The 13,026-nt window shown below is 50.0% G+C and overlaps 1 long non-coding RNA gene and 1 pseudogene across 2 annotated transcripts in view; one reads left to right on the top strand and one right to left on the bottom strand.

The window, feature by feature from the left end:
• LOC122940392 overlaps positions 1 to 13,026 on the bottom strand; it is a 718,635-nt pseudogene that overhangs the window by 100,530 nt on the left and 605,079 nt on the right.
• Positions 1 to 13,026, top strand: part of LOC122940453 — a 59,094-nt gene that overhangs the window by 3,181 nt on the left and 42,887 nt on the right. For both annotated transcript variants that reach the window (XR_006390275.1, XR_006390276.1), the window contains exon 2: positions 8,617 to 8,778. This is a non-coding gene — a long non-coding RNA (uncharacterized LOC122940453). The remainder of the gene's footprint in view (positions 1 to 8,616; positions 8,779 to 13,026) is intronic.

Raw genomic sequence — 13,026 nt, 5'->3', positions numbered from 1 at the left:
TGCATGGAAACCATAAGGTCAGTCAGCCACCTCCTCAACCCTGGGGATGTGATGGCTACTCTGGACCTCAAAGATGCTTACCTCCACATCCCGATCCATCCTTCCTCCCGGAAGTTTCTCAGGATCGCGGTCCAGATATCAGGAGTGTGCAAACATTTCCAGTTTGCCGCCTTTCCCTTTGGAATCTCGTCTGCCCCCCTGATCTTCACCAAGGTGGTAGTATCGGTTGTGGCAGCATTGAGACTCCAAGGTCTGACCATTGTCCCTTACCTGGACGACTGGCTTCTTCTAGCCCCTTCAGTCCCTCTACTTTCCCACCATCTTCATGTCGCAATTTCTTTTCTGCTCCGCCTAGGCTGGATGGTCAACTGGTCGAAGTCGAACGTGAGCCCTTCGACTTCTATCCATTATCTGGGATTCATAATCGACTCTCTGCAGATGTCCCTCCAGTTGACACCAGAAAGAAGAATGCGGATTCAGGACCTAGCAAGGTTCCTTTACGTACCACGACGAGTCTCCATACGGACCCTCATGAAGATGGTGGGGCTCATGTCAGCGGCTGCGGATGCAGTCCCTTGGGCTTTATGGCACCTCCAACCTCTTCAATCGGAGGTCTTAAGCAAATGGAACGGCAGCCCCAAGGGGCTAGATTCCCTGTGCTCCCTATCCAACCAATCCCGGAATTCCCTCAGATGGTGGTTCCATCGACCAGAAGGGAAGTCTATGACCCAACCAGCTTGGCTCATATTGACCACGGACGCGTCCCTTGTAGGCTGGGGCGCTCATCTAGACGGGTCCCCAGTTCGGGGATCCTGGTCTCCTCAGGAGCGGCATCTTTCTTCAAACCTCCGCGAGATGCGTGCTATCCGGCTAGCCCTCCTTCACTTCGCCCCTCGGATTCGGGGCAAAGCAGTGAAAGTCCAGTCAGACAATATGACTGCCGTGCTTTATATAAACAAGCAGGGAGGCACAAGATCCGTACCCCTTCTTTTAGAGAGTGGGGTAATTCTTCGGTGGGCAGAGCTGAACCTATCCCATCTATCCGCCACTCACATCAGAGGCTCCCTCAATGTCATTGCGGACCGCCTAAGTCGCGGCCTACCGACCATGGAATGGTCATTACATCCGGAGATCTAACAATTAGTCCTCAGGTGGGGGATGCCAGAGGTGGATCTCATGGCAACCAAGTTCAACGCCAAGGTACAGAGGTTCTGTTCCCTTTACAGGGAGGACAACTCCCTGGCGATAGATGCTCTGACAATACCGTGGAGGTTCAGGCTGGCGTACATCTTCCCTCCCTTTTCCATGATCCCGAGGGTATTGATGAAAATCCGTCAGGATCAGGCCTCGGTAATAGCCATCATACCGTTTTGGCCCAGGAGATCCTGGTTTACCCAGCTCATTCAGATGAGTCGGGGACAATATTGGAGACTCCCCCCGGAGCAGACCCTGGTGTCGTGGGACACTCATCTCTGCCCAGATCTGCACAGATTCAACCTGACAGCCTGGAGGTTGACCAGTCCCTTCCCAGAGTAGAAGGGCTCTCTGAGTCGGTCCTGAGAACATTATCGCATTCCAGAGCAGAGTCTACCAGAAAGGCCTACTCCCGGATTATGAGGATCTTCACCTCTTGGTGTAGCTCCAATCAGGTGGCGTTTGCAGGATCCGCCCCTCGCAGCGATCCTACAGTTCCTTCAGGATGGGATAGACAGAGGTCTCTCCCCTTCTACCCTGAAGGTCCAAGTGTTTGCCATCTCGGCCTGTCTTAACAGACCATATTCTCGGGACCCGCTCATCAAGCGCTTCCTTAAAGGAGCGGAAAGATTGAAGCCTACAATACTGAGACCCGTTCCTCAATGGGATTTGTCAGTTGTTCTTAGGGGGCTAGCATCTCCCCCCTTTGAACCCTTGGAGGAGGCAAGTTTTAAACTCTTAACACTTAAGATGGTTTTTCTTCTGGCCATAACTTCGGCCAAAAGAGTTTCGGAGCTTCAAGCTTTCTCCGCGTCATACCCTTATACCATGTTTCTACAAGATAGGGTCCTTTTGAAATTTCTACCTTACTTTAGACCTAAGGTTTCTACCTTTCAAAATATTAATCAGGTAGTCTCTCTTCCTGTATTACTCTCTGCCTCCTCCCCGGATGCTCCAGTCCGACATCCACTGGACATAGCTAGATGCCTTCAGATCTATGTGGATAGATCCAAAGAGTTCAGGATGGATGAAAATCTCTTTATCCTGTTTGCCGGTAAGTCAAAAGGCCGTAAAGCGTCTAAGACGACCATTAGTCGCTGGGTTAAGGAAGCCATTAGGGAAGCCTTCATTTCCCAAGCCTTAGATCCTCCGGAGTTGTGAGGGCCCATTCTACAAGGGCCGTAGCTACCTCTGTGGTGGAAAGAAATCTTCTCCCCCTAGAGTTGATCTGCAAGGCAGCTTCCTGGAGCTCTGAGTCTACCTTCATCTCCCATTATAGGATCGATGCTAGGATATCCGAGTTCTCGGCCTTTGGGCAGACAGTCCTTACTTCTGCCGAGCATGAGGACCCTCCCTAGGGGATTCTTCTTGCTATCTCCCCATCTGTGCTGCTGGTAGGACGTAAGGGAATCGTTAATTTCTAACGATAATTTGTTTTCCCTTAGTCCTAACAGCAGCACAGATGGGGTTAACTGCCCCCCGTGGACTGGTAGGACCGGCGGAATTTTTAATGAGCCCAAAGACTTAAACCAATAAAAGAACTCCAGCTCCCTTAAAGGGAGGGGTTCATCCCCCAGCCCACCGTGTATGTCACAAGAAAGAAAGCACTTTAGGGCGGGAAATTTGTGTGCTGCTGTTAGGACTAAGGGAAAACAAATTATCGTTAGAAATTAACGATTACTACAGCGGAGTCTTTGTCATGTCCATGTAGCAGAGCCAGCGATGTAATCTGCTGGTATCGGGGCTCTGTGTGTGCTCAGGAGCTGTTGCTCCAATTACTCTAAAAGTTGGTATTTGACCCCCTCCAGCCTCCTAGTTTTTTAGGAAAACTTGTTCTCTCTTTTCATCTATTTGTTATGATTATTTTCCTTTCCCCCCCACAAGCTCCGGCCCCAATGACGGTAATAGTAGCTGATGTCTGACTGACACCGACATAGAGGTGGGGAAACGCGTTATCATACAGCGTGTGTAAAGGGTTTCAAACAGATGGGTATTAGACTGGGTGACATTAGCGATGTGCTGTCAGCTGGACATAACTGTATTAGTGACATCTTCCTGCGCGGCGCCGTTATTGAGCAATAAGTACTTTTATAATATGCAAACGAGCCTCTAGGTGCGGGGGCGTTGCTCCTGCACCTGGAGGCTCCGTTCTCTCACCTGTTGACACGCCCTACTAAAGATGATTGACAGGGCCAGGCACCGTTGGTCTCCTCCAGCCCTGTAAATCCCGTACCTGTGCTGTCCCGTTTAGTATTCAGCGCAGGCGCAGTGAGTGAAGGACGCTTGCCTGCTGCCGAATACGTCACCGTGCTCCCCGGAAGTGAAGACTACCGGCAGCAGGCAAGCGTCCTTCACTCACTGCGTCTGCGCCAAATACTAAACAGGACGGCGCAGGTTCGGGATTTACAGGGCTGGAGGAGACCAATGATACAGTTATGTCCAGCGGACAGCACATCGCTAATGTCACCCAGCTTCATACCCAGTTTTTTGATGACAGAAGCCCTTTAATATCGCACCGCGCCGGTATACGTGTTCTGCTGTTTCATTTACCAAAGCTTCCAATACTTGTCCCTTATCGGAGGCAGAAGACGATTAAACACACGGGGCCAGACTTATCATTACTCCGACAGCTCACTCCACTTTCACATGTGGCTAAAGTCAGATTTATGGTTCGCCCTTTAAGACTGTGATAAATGTGGTTTGACGGTAGCAGTTTATCCGTCAGTAAGCAGCTTTACAAAAGTCGCATGTCTTTACGAAAAAGTTGCATGTTTTTTTTTAAAAGTCGCATAAGATAAGCATCGTCCACACTGGAGTGATTTTGCACATTTTTTTTGCGACTTTTTAAATTGTCTCAATAGTAAATCTGTCTAGAGACTCATTTACATAAGAAAACACGCCCACTTTCAGAAAACTGGCGAGCAGAGTGCAGAGCCAATAAAAGTTGCAAATTTTGTGCAGTTTAAGGAATTGCGCTAAAATTTGTGACTTTTTCACTCCATTATTCTGACTTGAGCTAATGATAAATCTGGCCCACGGTGTTATGGGATAACAAAAACATTAAAAAGTGGCTTGGGTGACCAAGTGTCCAAACACGATGCCTTGACAGGGTCGGAATGCCCGCCTGTACGAAAAAAAAAACACAGAAGAAGAAGGGGCTTGTTGTGAACGAGCCTAAAAAACTTCTCCCTTCTAATTGGGAGAAGCAGCAGTGCGGTGTGGATGTGGGAAGGGGACGGTACTGATAAAGTGGCAGCAGTGCGGTGTGGATGTGGGAAGGGGACGGTATTGATAAAGTGGCAGCAGCAGTGCGGTGTGGATGTGGGAAGGGGACGGTATTGATAAAGTGGCAGCAGCAGTGCGGTGTGGATGTGGGAAGGGGACGGTACTGATAAAGTGGCAGCAGCAGTGCGGTGTGGATGTGGGAAGGGGACAGTACTGATAAAGTGGCAGCAGCAGCGGTGTGGATGTGGGAAGGGGACGGTACTGATAAAGTGGCAGCAGCAGTGCGGTGTTGATGTGGAAAGTGGACGGTACTGATAAAGTGGCAGCAGCAGTGCGGTGTGGATGTGGGAAGGGGACGGTACTGATAAAGTGGCAGCAGTAGTGCGGTGTGGATGTGGGAAGGGGACGGTACTGATAAAGTGGCAGCAGCAGTGCGGTGTGGATGTGGGAAGGGGACGGTACTGATAAAGTGGCAGCAGCAGTGCGGTGTGGATGTGAGAAGGGGACGGTACTGATAAAGTGGCAGCAGCAGTGCGGTGTGGATGTGGGAAGGGGACGGTACTGATAAAGTGGCAGCAGCAGTGCAGTGTGGATGTGGGAAGGGGACGGCACTGATAAAGTGGCAGCAGCAGTGCGGTGTGTATGTGGGAAGGGGACGGTACTGATAAAGTGGCAGCAGCAGTGCGGTGTGGATGTGGGAAGGGGACGGCACTGATGAAGTGGCAGCAGCAGTGCGGTGTGGATGTGGGAAGGGGACGGTACTGATAAAGTGGCAGCAGCAGTGCGGTGTGGATGTGGGAAGGGGACGGTACTGAAAAAGTGGCAGCAGCAGTGCGGTGTGGATGTGGGAAGGGGATGGTACTGATAAAGTGGCAGCAGCAGATCGATGTGGGAAGGGGACGGTACTGATAAAGTGGCAGCAGCAGATCGATGTGGGAAGGGGACGGTACTGATAAAGTGGCAGCAGCAGTGCGGTGTGGATGTGGGAAGGGGATGGCACTGATAAAGTGGCAGCAGCAGTGCGGTGTGGATGTGGGAAGGGGACGGTACTGATAAAGTGGCAGCAGCAGTGCGGTGGGGATGTGGGAAGGGGACGGTACTGATAAAGTGGCAGCAGCGGTGTGGATGTGGGAAGGGGACGGTACTGATAAAGTGGCAGCAGCAGTGCGGTGTGGATGTGGGAAGGGGACAGTACTGATAAAGTGGCAGCAGCAGCGGTGTGGATGTGGGAAGGGGACGGTACTGATAAAGTGGCAGCAGCAGCGGTGTGGATGTGGGAAGGGGATGGCACTGATAAAGTGGCAGCAGCAGTGCGGTGGGGATGTGGGAAGGGGACGGTACTGATAAAGTGGCAGCAGCAGTGCGGTGTGGATGTGGGAAGGGGACGGTACTGATAAAGTGGCAGCAGCAGCGGTGTGGATGTGGGAAGGGGACGGTACTGATAAAGTGGCAGCAGCAGTGCGGTGTGGATGTGGGAAGGGGATGGCACTGATAAAGTGGCAGCAGCAGTGCGGTGTGGATGTGGGAAGGGGACGGTACTGATAAAGTGGCAGCAGCAGTGCGGTGTGGATGTGGGAAGGGGATGGTACTGATAAAGTGGCAGCAGCAGATCGATGTGGGAAGGGGACGGTACTGATAAAGTAGCAGCAGCAGTGCGGTGTGGATGTGGGAAGGGGACGGTACTGATAAAGTGGCAGCAGCAGTGCGGTGTGGATGTGGGAAGGGGACGGTACTGATAAAGTGGCAGCAGCAGTGCGGTGTGGATGTGGGAAGGGGACGGTACTGATAAAGTGGCAGCAGCAGTGCGGTGTGGATGTGGGAAGGGGACGGTACTGATAAAGTGGCAGCAGCAGTGCGGTGTGGATGTGGGAAGAGGATGGTACTGAAAAAGTGGCAGCAGCAGTGCGGTGTGGATGTGGGAAGGGGACGGTACTGATAAAGTGGCAGCAGCAGTGCAGTGTGGATGTGGGAAGGGGACGGTACTGATAAAGTGGCAGCAGCAGTGCGGTGTGGATGTGGGAAGGGGATGGTACTGATAAAGTGGGAGCAGCAGTGCGGTGTGGATGTGGGAAGGGGATGGTACTGATAAAGTGGCAGCAGCAGATCGATGTGGGAAGGGGACGGTACTGATAAAGTAGCAGCAGCAGTGCGGTGTGGATGTGGGAAGGGGACGGTACTGATAAAGTGGCAGCAGCAGTGCGGTGTGGATGTGGGAAGGGGACGGTACTGATAAAGTGGCAGCAGCAGTGCGGTGTGGATGTGGGAAGGGGACGGTACTGATAAAGTGGCAGCAGCAGTGCGGTGTGGATGTGGGAAGGGGACGGTACTGATAAAGTGGCAGCAGCAGTGCGGTGTGGATGTGGGAAGAGGATGGTACTGAAAAAGTGGCAGCAGCAGTGCGGTGTGGATGTGGGAAGGGGACGGTACTGATAAAGTGGCAGCAGCAGTGCAGTGTGGATGTGGGAAGGGGACGGTACTGATAAAGTGGCAGCAGCAGTGCGGTGTGGATGTGGGAAGGGGATGGTACTGATAAAGTGGGAGCAGCAGTGCGGTGTGGATGTGGGAAGGGGATGGTACTGATAAAGTGGCAGCAGCAGATCGATGTGGGAAGGGGACGGTACTGATAAAGTGGCAGCAGCAGTGCGGTGTGGATGTGGGAAGGGGATGGCACTGATAAAGTGGCAGTGCGGTGTGGATGTGGGAAGGGGACGGTACTGATAAAGTGGCAGCAGCAGTGCGGTGTGGATGTGGGAAGGGGACGGTACTGATAAAGTGGCAGGAGCAGCAGGAGCGGTACAGCATGGGCCATACAGGGCTGTCTATGGGTAGTGTGACGGACTGAACCGTCACTGGGGCCGCTGGAGAAGCCTGAGGGCTAGCCTCCTTCCTGCGGACAACGGACCCAGAACTATGGAGACCCCCTCAAACCTTTTGGGGTTACAAGGAACTATGACCCCTGCTTTATGTGTGGAGTTTATGTCACATATTTCCTATTGCCCAGTAAAGGTGCAGGGTGTGAATCCAGCAACACAAAGGGTTAACTCTGCACTGATTGTGTTAGTGATGGGATTAAGATAGCTGACTCTAGGAGTAGCCGACTCCGGTGTAGATGAGTAGCCCACCCTATGATACACTCAGGAGATAATCCCATCACATGTGTCTCCTCCCTATTCATTCAGTAAGACACTGGGGGGCGCTGTTTGCCCGCTGTTCATGTTTGATGCCGTTAGACTTCCTGAACTGTATATATACTGAGTTGCTCGTCAATAAAGTCAGTTCCTGTTTTACCCCCGTCTCACGTGTGGGGGGAACCGCTATATTTACTCTGGGGATTACTATCGGTATTATACTCCCCCGGGATTACAACACGCTTCTACCCACTGGAAGCTGGATCCTGGTCCTGGGCCCAGGGTGGGTGGAGGACAGCGAGACCCCGGCCAAGCTGTAACGCTGGAAGTGGGGACTGCAGGGCTGATGGTGTCCGGCGGAGTGCTCGGAAGTACTAGGAAGCATCCATTGGCGGAGGCACCCAGTCAGGGTGCCAAGTGGTCCGTCACAGCCCCTATATGATGTCCCCCAGCAGATGCCCCCATAATGTATGCCAGTATATAATGCCAATATATAGGGCCCCCAACCGCTGCCTTCTCAAACAGCTGATCGGTGGGGGTCCTGAGTGTCGCCCCCCGCAATCAGATGCTGATGATCTATCCAGAGGACAGATCATCAGTAAAAAAAAAACTGCAGAACCCCTTTAAGTGAAATATACAGTGCCCCCCAAAGACTCAGCTGTACTAACTGAACATTACACATACACAGCTCTGCTGCACACACCCATACAACTCTAGGGAAAGGCATATTACACATAAATGGCTTGCAAATACATACAGCTCAGCTATACAGCCATTATACACATACAGCTCAACTACATAAACATTACACTGGTACAGCTCAGCCATATAAACATACAGCTCTACAGCTCTGCTACATACAGACTGGAATTACAAACTGCACAACAGAGTCCTGCATACACAGAGCAGATAAACCTGGTCATGTGATCTCCATGACTCCGCCCACACATGATCATGACCTCATCACAGGTACTTTACTTCCTGCTGCGGCATAGCCTGGAGTCTGACTCCTCCCACACATGATCACATGGTCATGACATCATCACAGGTCCTTTACTTCCTCCTGCAGCACAGCCTGGTGCCTGACTCCTCCTACATGTGATCACATGGTCGTGACATCATCACAGGTCCTTTACTTCCTCCTGGAGCCTGACTTGGTGGTAGAAATAAAAACACCCGACCGTCCATGGTGAAGGATTGTCAGAGGAAGAGGAGGACACGCCCCGCCCAGGTAAGTGGAACACTTTTCAGCTCCACACCCTTAAAGGGGTTGTCTCACTTCAGCAAGTGGCATCTGTCATGGAGAGAAAGTTAATACAATGCACTTACTAATGTATTGTTATTGTCCATATTGCCTCCTTTGCTGGCTGGATTCATTTTTCCATCACATTATACACTGCTGGTTTCCATGGTTATGACCACCCTACAATCCATCAGCGGTGGCCGTGCTTGCACACTTTAGGAAAAATCACCAGCCTATGTGCGCTTCCATGGTTCTGGCTACTAGAGAGGGCTGTGCTTTTTCTTACAGTGTGCAAGCATGGCCACCGCTGGTGGATTGCAAGGTGTCCGTAACCATGGAAACAATCAGTGTATAATGTGATAGAAAGATGAATCCAGAAAGCAAAGGAGGCAATATAGACAATCACAATACATTAGTGTCTTGTATTAACCTTCTCTACATAATAAAGGTCATTTACTGAAGTGACACAACCCCTTTTTAAGCCTGTTTAAGACCTGTGTTAAAGAGATCCGGCAAGGATGAGGATTTTGAAGCATTCTTGTGGGATCCAGCCGCACCCTGACAAATGAGCAGAGAAGTGGCCGGAAAATTCCATTGGGATCAGCGGTTTTCGTCCGGCGGCTACTCTGTGTGTTTTCCGGGTTGTGTCCTGATCTCTGCCGCTCCCCATTATAGTGAATGGGGCTGGTGGGTGTCTGGCAGCTTCTGGCAGTGTCTGATCTGGACATCTCCGACAGGAGAACAGCCGGAGACAGGAAATGCTACTGTAAAACTAGCCTCAGCCTCCACAGCCGGGCGGCCCCGCGCCTCCACAGCCGGTAATCAACAGATTCCCGAGAACAGGAACCAGGAAGGAAACGCGCAAGACCTGATGTCCCTGTTGTGGGGGGCGCCGTGGATGTCCCTGTTGTAGGGGTGCAGTGTCCCAGGGGGTCAGTAGTGTAGCTTTGGGTATGCTGGGCTTTGTAGTGCAGAGTAACCCACTAACCTGGGATTCACTGTCGTCTTCAATCTGGGCAGATACTGGAACAGGCAGTACGTAAATGTTCGTGACGCCAGTGTCAATTAAACGGTGACACGCCGTGTAAGGTAATGTGGAATAACGGAACAACCACGGGATAGCCAACCAAAACTGGAACTTTACTGAATGTCAGTAATAATCATGCATGGACATAATTGGAAGCGCAGTTCCATGGAAGACAGTTTGCATTTGAATACAGTTGGTTCATAGAAGTTACAGACTGGCCGGTTATAGCAATGTTCTTTACAGAGTGTTAATCACAGGAGTTGCAGTACAGGCGGCTTGCACTCTATTCCTGACTGGTCCTGAAGATATGTGACTTATTCTCCAAGGTCTAATGCCCTATCTCTGGCGTATCCTTGAATCTGTCTTTATCAAGTAACTCCTCTGTTATCTTGAGTACCTCTTGCTTTATCAGATTGGCCTCTGTTGTATTCTGTGTCCCGGCTGGTTGCTTATGATGTTTCGACTAAAACGGCTGTTGACTCAGGAGGGGAACCTTTTCCTTGGATCCGGAACCCGGTTACAGGGCCTATACTACCCTCTCCTAGTCGGCAGGCTTCAGGCCTGCTTTACTCTCACAGGCCCATGGCCTGGCCTTGACTCAGACACAGGATCATCTCTGACTCCCTCTCCCACTGTCTGCCTGCTGACTACTTCCTGACTGGGCCTTATATAAACTAGGGTTCCCTAGCTCCCTCTAGTGACTCAGAGCTGGAATGACACCCTAGCCGGCCTGCACATGCACATTTCACAGTAACAGGAAGTACATAGCATTACATTAACAAGATGTTTTATACCAACCTCCCCATAAATACAGAGGGAACAACAGTACCCAAGTGACCCTTCTGTAGTGACGGGGTATTACTCTCCCGTACACTACAGGGGGACCCCGTGGATGTCCCTGTTGTCCCTTTATTGTTATAATGCTCTCCATTAAGTACTCCAGTATTTATACTGCCCCCTACTGTTATAATGCCCCCAGTAGTTATATTCCTCCCTTTAGTGTCCTCAGAAATTATAACTCTATATACAGTCACATATAAATAACATCACCCCCTCTCCCCAACCTCCTCCATCATGCAATCCCATGTAAACATCATCACCTTAACATACAGTCCTATGTAAATAACATCCCTCCCTTCAATGCTAACAAAAAGTCCCAGTTAAATAACCACAACCCCCAGTATTCCTCTTGGTCTCACACCGAATCCTTACCTTTACTTACCTCTCCTCATGTAGCAGACCTTGCCACCACTTCTTCCCCAGGACTTCTCTTCACTGCAGCACTCCATCCTCTCCTGCACTGGTCACTTGATGGTGACATCATCGCAGGTCCTCAACCACTGCCTTCAGCACTGATCACATGGACAGTGATGTCCTTCAGCTCTTCCAATGCATTAGATTCAATTGTATTGCCATCCTGAGGACAGCAATGCAGTTGTATCTATCTGGCAGGCAGTACATTTAGGGCCTGAGACAAAACACCGGAGGCCCAGGCCCTGGCCCCGAATATTTTAACCTAGCAATGCCTCTGCCTTTCTGTAAGTGTGATTTACTCCTCCTTATCTTTTCTGTAATCTCCGGAGCTGAAAACAAAGTGTGAAGTAAGGAATTCACAGCAATACAGTGATGGCAGATTTCACAGAAGTGATATGTTCCCTGCTTCTTAGTGAAATGCATCTAGCTGTGCAGCTGAAAGAGGGAATGATATGTACCAAAAATACATTAGGGAAGCCCAAAAAGGAAGCACAGCGATTATACAAACTTTATTGGAAACATTCTACATTTTTTAAACCAGCACCAGGATCTGAATGTTTTTATATTAGCATGTAATTAAAAATGTAGTGTAACCACATATACATTATCTGTATTTCGTCATGCCGCTTGTTAAAAATAAATTAAACTACAACATCTGTGTGGTTGTGAGGAGCTGCCAAACACCTAATCTGCCAACCCAATGTCTGTCTAGATAACAATAATCTTTATTTCCAGGATGTTCTCCATGACAGCACATGGGAGGTTGTCCTTATAGGCCTCTGTAGGGACAGGAAGCAAGAGAGTTTAAAAGACGAACAGGGCAAAAATACTTATTATTCTGACGGGGAATTAGAATAAGAAGAGTCGATCTTTCCCTCAGGTTCTTCTGAAGATCAGAAAAAATACCTCTTTTCTTTGGAAGATCTGGATTTGTTACTATCAGCGGTAAGGGAAACCATGGAGGTGGAGGAGGTTAAACAACTCGGGACGAGATATTTGGAGGATTAAGGGCAAAGAAAAGGAAACTGTTTCTGGTTAATTCCAATCTGAGAGAGATGATACTGAAGGAATGGGAAGATGCAGAAAAGAAACTTTCCATTACTCGAGAATTCTGAAGTCCACACCCTCAATGGAGACACTTAGTCGGCGCAACTGAACAACCAGGCAGATATGGATAAACAACTTCTATTTATTTTGAAGATGACAACGTGTTTAGGAGCGAACAGGGCTCCTTTTTTTTCAGTCTAAGGTGACGATGACCAGCTGTTGCGGACGCTGGACTGCTTCCTGCACTCCGTGGCCTGAGCCTAGTAGCACAGGATGCAGTCCAGCATCCGCAACAGCTGGTCGTCGGCACCTCAGACTTAAAAAAGGAGCCCTGTTCGCTCCGAAATGCGTTGTCATCTTCAAAATAAATAGAAGTTGATTATCCATATCCGCCTGGTCGTTCAGTTGCGCTAGTGAAGTGTCTCCACTGAGGGTGTGGACTTCCAAGTGGGTCCCATCCGCTTCAAATCCGTCACTTTCCTCCCAGGGGTTGGCAACCCCCCAAGTGAGGACCAGACGACACTGGCAGCACTGACCTCCGATATATAACAAAAACCCACGCATACTAGGGTTTTGCCTATGTTTGCGCAACCACACAAAGTGAGCCTAATTATCGTAAGTAACTGCTCCCTAACTATACATATCACCCTATGAGCGCCTCTCCCCGTTTTGTTGCCCGCCTATGCTCGAGAATTCAGAAGTTGCCTTCTCTTTAATCCTGAGGACACTAAGTTATGGGAAGTTCGAAAATAGATGTCCAGATAGCAAAAGTTGCAAAAAAGACAACCATCCCATCTGAATACTCGTCCCAATTGAAAGATCCCCTGGACCACAATTCTGATGGACTCCTAAAAAGAGTCTGGGAATGTTCATCGGCAACAATCAATACTAATATTGCTGCCACATCT

The sequence above is a fragment of the Bufo gargarizans genome, chromosome 6 (assembly GCF_014858855.1).
Source record: "Bufo gargarizans isolate SCDJY-AF-19 chromosome 6, ASM1485885v1, whole genome shotgun sequence".
NCBI lineage: Eukaryota > Metazoa > Chordata > Amphibia > Anura > Bufonidae > Bufo > Bufo gargarizans.
This window is presented reverse-complemented; position numbering and strand designations above follow the sequence as displayed.